We start from the raw sequence: 10,000 nt of genomic DNA, 5'->3' as shown, positions 1-10,000 counted from the left end.
GTCTCGAGTCTCCAAATGACTGCGATGAATTGCCTCGTTTCGCTGGGAGGTTCTACGTCATGTGGGAGGGCGGGGAGGAAGTGGGGGAGGGGGAGGGGGGAGAGGCGGATGCGACGGGGAAGGGGGAGGGGAGGGAAGGAAGGAAAATGATTCTGGGTATGAGGAGGAGGAGGAGGAGGAGAGAGGAGGAAGGAGGGAAGGGTGAGGAGGTGGAGAGGAGAGGAGGTGGAGGTGGAGGTGGAGATGGAGGTGTGGGTTGGTGAGGAGGGGGAGGAGTTGGGGGAGGAGGAGGAGGAGGAGGAGGAGGAGGAGGAGGAGGAGGAGGAGGAGGAGGAGGAGGAGGAGGAGGAGGAGGAGGAGGGGGAGAAGAAGGAGGAGGGAGAGGAGGAGGGTGAGGAGGAGCAGGAAGAGTAGGAGGATGAGAGAGAGGAAGAAAAGAAAAGGAAGAGGCAGAAGAAGAAAAGAAGGAGAAAAGAAAAAGAAGAGTAGAAAAAGAAGAAAAAGAAAAAGATGTAGAGGAAGACGAGGAGGAAGAAGAAGAAAAAAAAAGTGTGACTGTGATATAGGGAGAAGACGAGTAGAATGAGATAGCAAAGGCGATGTTAGTGAGTGAGTGCGAAACATTGGAGAAAGAATATGAAGCAGAGGAAGTAGCAATGGATAACCGAAGAGAGGAGAATTTACAGGAAAACAACAACAAAAACATATAAAAGTGCATATCCCTTTGCAATAAGAGACAAACTCCCCCCCCCCCCCCCCCAGCGAGTACACTAGAAACCACAGCAATTGCACCTTAGGAGCCGTTCCTCCTCCTCCTCCTCCCTCGGGAAATGGCTTCCTCGAAGGCCCTCCCTCGGGTCGCTGCGAAAACCCACCACCAGGCGGCGCGACCCTGGCCGTGACGTCATCAATTACGGTGGTGCGTAGAATATCGTGACGTCACACCGATCATGGATGATGTAACGCTACGAACGTGAGGCGCAATGTATGGTTTTGATAGAACATTCCACGAAGGGGAATAAATACATGAAAAAAAGACGGGAAAAAAAATCACACGAACAAGTTTCCAACAGATGACTTGGGAACAAACTTACCGACCTGTTTCAAGGATTTCTTGTTTCCTCGCGCCGGTAACATCCAGTATGATTATATCGTCAGCGCCGTAGAATTTTTTTTTTCTCTCTCTCTCAACTAACTCTCTCAACTCTTACTCTAGTCTCGCTGGAGGGATCGATCGAAAAGATAACAAAAATTAACGCTTAACGACGATAACATGATCTCAACGGTGTAATGGTAATATCAACCATTATAATTGAGAATAATGCTAATTGATGATCTAGAAGACGCTGATGAAGATGATGCCATTAATACCTGACAGTGGGAGAGCTTCCTGGTGCTTGTGTTTTTGCGTGTGCTTGTTAAAGGGGGTTCGAAGTAACCACAAGGTCAGGGGAGAGAGACTGGAAGCCGGGAGAGGAGAGACGGGAACGCGTATGCACGTGTACAGATACAGAGGGAGAGCGAGAGAGGGAAAAGGAGAGGGAGAGAGAGGGAGAAAGAGAGAAGGTGAGGGAAAGAGAGGGAGAGGGAAAGGGAGAGGGAGAGGGAGAGGGAGAGAGAGAGAGGGGAAAGGAGAGGGAGAGAGAGGGAGAAAGAGAGAAGGTGAGGGAAAGAGAAGGAGAGGGAAAGGGAGAGGGAGGGAGAGAGAGAGAGAGAGAGAGAGAGAGAGAGAGAGAGAGAGAGAGAGAGAGAGAGAGAGAGAGAGAGAGAGAGAGAGAGAGTGGGGGGGGGGAGAGAGAGAGAGAGAGAGAGAGAGAGAGAGAGAGAGAGAGAGAGAGAGAGAGAGAGAGAGAGAAAGAGAGAGAGAGAGAGAGAGAGAGAGAGAGAGAGAGAGAGAGAGAGAGAGAGAGAGAGAGAGAGAGGGAGGGAGAGAGAGAGAGAGAGAGAAAGAGAGAGAGAGTCAGAGAGAGAGAGAGAGAGTAACCACATACTAGTAAGAGCTGTTTTAATAAACGCGAAAACATTATTTTTTTTACATATTATTCACATAAAAAAATCGTAAATCTAAATCGTTAAAACTCGCCCGATGTTCAAGTGACTAGAATCTTTGCTTAAAAAAAAAAAGATAAAAAGTGATATAATTGTCATATAATTGTATTAAAATGTTTCGCCTCCTCTGTATTTTACAAATTGTATCAAGATTATCTTAATGGCCATATTTTTCATCATAAATTCTTGGCTTCCCTGAGCCGGCAGCGTAACCTTGAATACTCGTTCGTGTTAAAGATTCCCAAGGTAAAATGATGTCCACTTTGAGAGGATTTCGACTACAAAAGCCCTATTAAGCGACGTCTGTGATTTCCGGCAATGCTCAGGATAAAGGAAAAAAGTAACAATAGATCATCCTTTGAAATATAAATGAACAATAAAGATAATGAATAACAGTAATGGTAAAGGAGAGAAGAGTGGCAGTTTTCTGTTTTCCAAAGACGTTTTTTTTTTAAATTCTGAATAATGTTAGGCGGTTTCGTTCGGGAAAAAAGCTGATTTAGCGAGTGGTGATAAGAGGTGAGCGAAATAGCGGTTGTAAAATTAATGTGATGTTGAAAAGATTAAAACAAAAAAAAAAAAACTGCTTTCGGTACTTGAAAAAAATGTTGTTCGCTGTGTTTTATGGCGGTGGGTAGGCTATATATCAAGTCCACCTTATTGTTTGCAGGAAGGGAACAAACAGCTGGTAGTGGAAAGGGGCAGTTATGGTTGCGTGCATTCCGCTCTCCTAAAGCAACATGCAATCACTTGCCTTCCGCCAGTCACTTTCTTGCCCTCTCTCCATGTTGGGACCAAATTGCGCTGCTGGTCGGAAACAAGCAGAACAAGTCGAATCTTTACGCCATAAGCATGTTTTTGTTAAAGATTCGCAAAGGTAATTCTAGCTTCAAGAACTTATCCCAACCGTGTTATCCCACTGTAAAAGAATTGACACTAAGGATCCAGCAGACTCTCAGGCAATTTCATTGTTAAGTTACATCGCATACGTATTACGGATTTATGACGGATAATTATCTCTGCCACACAATAAATATATGTACTTTTTTCTGTCTGTAGGTGCTATATGGAACGCAGACCAGGAAAGCAGTGTGGACATTCGAATAGAAAAAAAAAATGCAATGACAGTGAGACTTTGATGAATGTGAAACAGCATGTGAAAGAACACACAAAATAACTAAAAAAGCATAATCCACAGAGAGTAAAAAGGAAAATTAATTGCAGTCTACATTATATAATTCGGCTTCAGTTTTGGCGCCGATGTTTGTGTATTTAGTGGATATCAAAGATCAGAAGAAGGCGATGTTTTATATATGTGTATATATATATACACACACACACACACACACACACACACACACACATACATATGGATTTTTTCAGACTGGTTCTTTGGGCATCTTTCGTATGGGAGGATTAGTCAGAATGAATAAAAAAACATTAGTTTAATCAATGATTAAGGCAATGAACATATGATATATAAATGATGTTAATATTATTAATATGAACATTCATTAGCCATATTAGGCTTTGTTGTACAAGACCATAGTACTAATAAAAGAATTCACTTTATAAGTAATGTGCCTGCCATTGTTTTTATCATAACAGTTATTTAATGGAAATGTAGACTGCGATGATGACGATATGACAGTAAAATTAATGTTAATATTTTTTGTTAGTATTACTATTCTTATTAATAGTGCTGGTAGTGTTGTTCATTATTCCTATAATCATATGCATCATTATCAATGTCACTGATATAAATTATCAATCTGTGGTAGTTCCCAGTAATAGTAACTGTAATATTAGTAACTGCACCATCATTATTGTTATTACTACAGTAATTTTCATAATAACCAAATTACCATTGTCAGTTTCTAACATAAAAGACGAAATATAGAAATCAGACCTGATAACAATTATACTCAGTACACAATTCTATTCAGTAATTTATATGAAGTTTTTGTCATTTTTTCCTTGACGTTAAATAAGGCTTATGATTAGATTACGTATATTTCAAGTATCTTATATTTATACCTCGATCTTCATCACTGTTATCAGTTTTGACTGTTATTGTTATTAATATTATCATCTTTATCGTATAAAAAGGGAATTATCTCGATGGTGACTTTTTAAAAAGTATATTGCATTATTTTCCTTTTCCTTTTGTCATTACAATGTTACCGCTATCGTCTCTAATAACATTAATAACAACCATATTTACAGCTGTAGTTATGTTTAGGTCTGAAATTAGTATCATTTGTACCCTTGCTTTTGTTAGGTAATAGTGGTCGCGTAGTATAGCCGTTATTATCGTTATTTGTATTATCCTTATGATTACCTTGATTTTGGTTAGTAGACTGCTTTCTCAGTTCATTTCTTGGTTTGTTGTTCTTTCAGCGGGATTACGCTAAAGGTTACTGGCGAATCGTTATAATGATGATTATAAAAATTAATAATTAAAAATAAATAAAAATTTAAAAATGTTTTAAAAATTTTAATAATAATTTTAAAATGTTTAATAAAATCAATAAAAAACCCTTTTTCAAAACAAAATTTTGGGTTTAGGTTTGAAAAATTTTATTTTCCCCTTTTTTTAATGGGGCCTTTTAATAGCCTTATTATCTTATTTTATTATTTATAAATTTTTTATTTTTTATAATTTTTATTAAATTTTTTTTGGGCCTTTTGCGGGAACCTAAAACCCGGCCCAATCGTTTAAAGGAAAAATTAAAATCTAAAACCAAACCTTTTGGATTAATTTGAAAATTGTTTATTTGTTTGCTTTTTTTTTGGGGCGCGAGTAATTTTAAATTTTTTTGGGTTTAAAACCTTATGATTTACCTTTTTTGGAGGGAGATGTTTTTCAGTTTATTTCTTGGGTTTGTTTTTCTTTCGCTTCCCCTAAAAGGCTGGCGAATTTTTAAGATGTTTTTTCCCTTTTCCCTTTTTCGGCTGTAGTTTTTTGGTCTGTTGGCATTTTCCCTTTCTTTTTTTAAGGGAAAATTTGGTCGCCTGGGGGAAGGTTAAACGGTTTTTTTAATTTAGAAAATTTTTGAAGGGGGGAGGGCTGCTTTTCAGTTCTTTCTTTTTGGGTTTTTAGCGGGGAAATTCTGGGAATTTTTGTTTAAGAAAAATTAAAAATTTTAAAAATTAAAAAAATAATCAAAATTTCAGGGCCCGAGATGAAAAGGTCTGAAAAAAGAACAATTTTTTAAACCCGTTTTGTTTTAAAAGTGGGGGGCGGAAAAGGTTTTAGTTTTTTGGAAACCAAGATTCCTTATTTTGGGTTTCTGCTTTTATTATTTCTTGGTTTGTTTTCTTTTCGGGTTCCAAATTACTTTCTCTTTTTGTGATTATAATTAAAAATAATTAATTTTTTTAATTAAAAAAATAATAATTTGTAATAAAAATAATTAAAAAAAAATAATAAAAAATAATAAAAAAATAAAAAAACAATAATAAAAACAATAATAACAACAATTATAATAACAGCAATAATATTATCAATTTATTAATTTACGTTATTATCTATAATGAGCGAGTTGCCCCGAACCAGGGACCATCGGATAAGATTACTCGATTATGAATAGAACTGCGATAAAGAGTGTTAACTAAGAGGGTTATTTAAAGGTATATGAACGTTGGTTTGTGAAGATTATTACAAAAAAAGGATTAACTTAGTTCGCTTACTATCATTATTATCATCATTAACATTATTATTGTTATTATTATTATTGTTATCTTCGTCATCGTCATCATCATCATCATCATCACCATCACCATCATCACCATCATCATCATCATCTTCTTCATCATCATCATCATCATCATCATCATCATCATCATCATCATCATCATCATCATCATCATCATCATCATTATCGTCGTCATCATCATCATCATTATCATTACTATTATTAATGCTGCTGCTGGCTTTAAAAGGAGTAGCATTAGGTATAAACAGCAGTTTTGGCAGTAGTATTAACAGTAATTAATTGTTCTGTAGTTATTAATACTATCATTATCACTGTCATTGTACATACAACTGTTAAGTATTTGTATATTTTGCAATATGATGTTGATCATTATATTACACCAATTACCGCTAAAATCACTCAAGGCATTTAGAAAACAAACGTATAAAAAAAAAACAGAAATAAGAGAAAGAGAAAAGTGAATAATGAGGGTTTTTCTCATGCCACCTACTCGCCCTGTGTATAGGCTAGGGCTCGAGGACACAGCTGGCTTCTTTGCGTTGGGGAATTGTGACATACTTTCCTGTTTGATAATAATTTCTGATATTTTTTTTTTTTTCTCGTGATTTTTGAACAGAGGGATTTTACATGATGGATATGTTGGAGCAATAGGAATGCAGTTAATGACATAATTATAGTATGATAGTAATGTTACTGTTGGCAGCGTTATGACCATTGCCAATATCATTATGAATATAATTATCATATTTATTATCAATATAATCATCATCATTATCTCTGTAAACAGTATCAGAAAGAAACACGAAATCTGGTTCTTTATCATTTCATAATATATTATTTTTTAAATTAAAAAAAAACATTGATTAGTGTTGTGAAACCTGATACCCGGCCAAATGATACAAGGACAAAATGTTATGAAACTGTGCAAACGCAATTCGTGTTATTAATGAGACATACATCGTTGTGCATGTTCGATAGTCCCTTTGGCACGCAATTGGTGACGCAGCAGAGGAACCTTTTGGACTTAACTTGCTTTGACTATTTACTATTCAATTTAAACAATTATGTATACGTGTGGTATTGCCAAATAAAACATATACATATGCGTATTAACCTAGCCACTGGGTGGACAAACAAGTCCAAGTCAGTGCCGGTCCCAAGCCCGGGTAAATAATGAGGGTTGGCGTCAGGAAGGGCATCCGGCCATAAAAATATCTGACAGAACCTGATTGTAGCGACCTCGTATTAGAATAGGACAAAGCTACAGCAAAAGAAGATATATATATATATATATATACACACACACATATATGTGTATACTATGTGTATGTGTGTGTTTATTGATTTATTGATTCCTGTATCTATATATCTATAAATGTATGATTGCATGTATATGTATATATATATATAGATAGATAGATAGATATAAACTGCATATACAACACACACACACACACACACACACACACACACACACACACACACACACACACACACATATATATATATATATATATTGATGTATATATAAACTCTTTTGGCTAAATTTAGTGTTGTGAGTGTGTCCTCACCGATCTCTAAAATATTATTCTTCCCTCCAGTGTGTATCCGGCTCGTGCTAATACAAGTTTTTTGTGTAATTAGTTATGTGGAAGGGGACAAGAGACATAATAATAAAGGAACTGGGTGGCTGTTGCAATGCTTAACTTTTTTATTATCAAAGAAAAAAAAAATACTTGTGCAAGAAAATATAAAGATAAACATAGTGGATATGATTATTTATGGTATATATTCAAAGGGACACACACACACACACACACACACACACACACACACACACAGACTGTCGCACTCTGTGGACCTTGGTTGCACTAACACATACAAGCGTCCAGACACACGAACGTATACAGACAAACACACGAATAGATATATATATAATAAATATTAATATCTACAGATATATATATGGAGAGACAATTACAATATGTATAAACGTGTGCATGTATATGTCTATCTATATATATTACATATACAATAAATGTATTTATATATAACATATAAACACACACACACACACACACACATATATATACATGTATATATATATACATATATATGTATATATATATACATATATATATGTATATATATACATATATACAAATATGTCTGTGTGTGTATAGACACACACACATGCACACACACACACACACACATATATAGATAGAGATAGATAGATAGATATACACACAACTGCGTTGTATGTGTGTGTGTATATGTATGTGTATGTGTATGTATGTGCATGTGTGTGTGTGTGTGTGTGTGTGTGTGTGTGTGTGTGTGTGTGTGTGTGTGTGTGTGTGTGTGTGTGTGTGTGTGTGTGTGTGTGTGTATGTGTGTGATTTTTTACACACACGGCCACACGCTCAAAACTTAATGAAAAAAAAGCTATTCAAATGTGGCCACATTTTTCTGAAACAGGATAACGCACCAGGACAGCTGCACCGCTACCCTTCACTGGGCTGACCACACTCCGCTCTGTATTTCAAATTATATCTTAGCGGCCTTAACATGTTAAACCGGTGATTACCAACCGGGGATTCTAAGACCATCACCAGGGGTTCTAGAAAAAAAAAAAAAAAAAAAAAAAAATATGTGCTATTACAAAGTGACAATGATCTGAATTCGTGATTCATAATTCATAATCAACAACACGTCACAAAACCTTTCCAGACACCACCATACTTATACGTATCAGTCAGTACAGTGTATGATATATATAGTACTATATATATAAATAAAGGTTTCTTGGAATGTGAAACAAATATTACAAGCGTTCCTCCAAGCTGTAAGGCTTGGGGATCCCAACTCGCTAATGATTGTTTTATTATCATTGTCATAAAGTGGTAAGGAATAAGTCATGTAGATTTTTGAAAAGAGGCATAATTCGGTTACACAGTAAAGGAGGAGTAATTAGATTTTCCTATAAACATGGCTTTCTGCGGTCGTTTTCTTTATACGATATATACTAAAGAATACATTTGACTGGGAAACGTGTTTAAGGAAATCAACAAAGTGTATGGATGATAGTGAAATAATAGGAGAAACAAACTAAGTGAAGAAGAAGAAGGAAAACAGAAAGAACGGTTTTTATACAGCATGATCACATGGCAAACAAACGACATCCATAACACACAGACACACAAATACAGGTACGCACTTTAACACGCTAGACACTGGTACCACTATTATTACGTTTCATCCATTGAGCATAATGACTAGTTATCCAAAACACGGAATGTTAACCTCGTGTATTGCACTTCGTGTATTGCACTTTCCTTCTTTTAAGTCCGAGCAAGTGTGTCGGATGTGAAAATGATACCTGCGTTGCCCCGATCTTTCTGGAACTCTTGTGGAAAACGTGTGCTTAAGACGAAAGAGATAAAAGATAAAGAAAATACTTTCATCTCATCGATTTGTTTTCGCATTCTGTATCTCGTTTCATTATGAAATAAACGGTTAAAAAAAGTAAATAGATAACAAATAAAATAGCAAATTACAATAAACGAAGATACTTAACAAGCAGGTCAAACATGTACTATTTTTTCCCAGTTTCTCCAAATTTATAATAGTGAGTTAAGGAAACCCAAATGCTATGCTATTCAACTACCGACATTTAAGTCTGCAACAGTCGAAGGAAAACGAACCTAGATAGGATTTTTGTTGCGGTATTTCTATATTTTCTTGTACCTCAGGTCTGCAGATTTTAAGAACGTGCTCTGCCCTAAAAATAATGATAATGGTTAACCACAGGAAAACACTAACACGTGATTATAGTCACGCTCTTCATGCTGATATATCGAGAACAGGAACAGCATTTTAAAACAACAGACAGAGAGAAAAAATAAACGCAGTTGTGGGTTTTTGGAAACGAGCAAATGGATAGAAGTATAAGACAAATTATATGCATAAATGTGTTTTTTATTTTATTCTAATTAACGGTAATAAAAAGGTATGTTTTCAATCAGTAACTTATTTCGCTATCAGTGATGCTTTAAACAAATCTAGAAAAAAAGCCTGGTAAAAACAAAGAAGAGATTGCGGTTTCTTTCTGATAATAAAGAAGTATTTTTAAGTGACGTCATTTGCAAAGACCAAAAACTGATAATTATTAAGAAACGATGAACAGTGATAATGATAAATAGTATAAAAACAACAAGATAATGATAATG

Source organism: Penaeus chinensis, chromosome 21, assembly GCF_019202785.1.
Source record: "Penaeus chinensis breed Huanghai No. 1 chromosome 21, ASM1920278v2, whole genome shotgun sequence".
Taxonomy (NCBI): Eukaryota; Metazoa; Arthropoda; class Malacostraca; order Decapoda; family Penaeidae; genus Penaeus; species Penaeus chinensis.
This window is presented reverse-complemented; position numbering follows the sequence as displayed.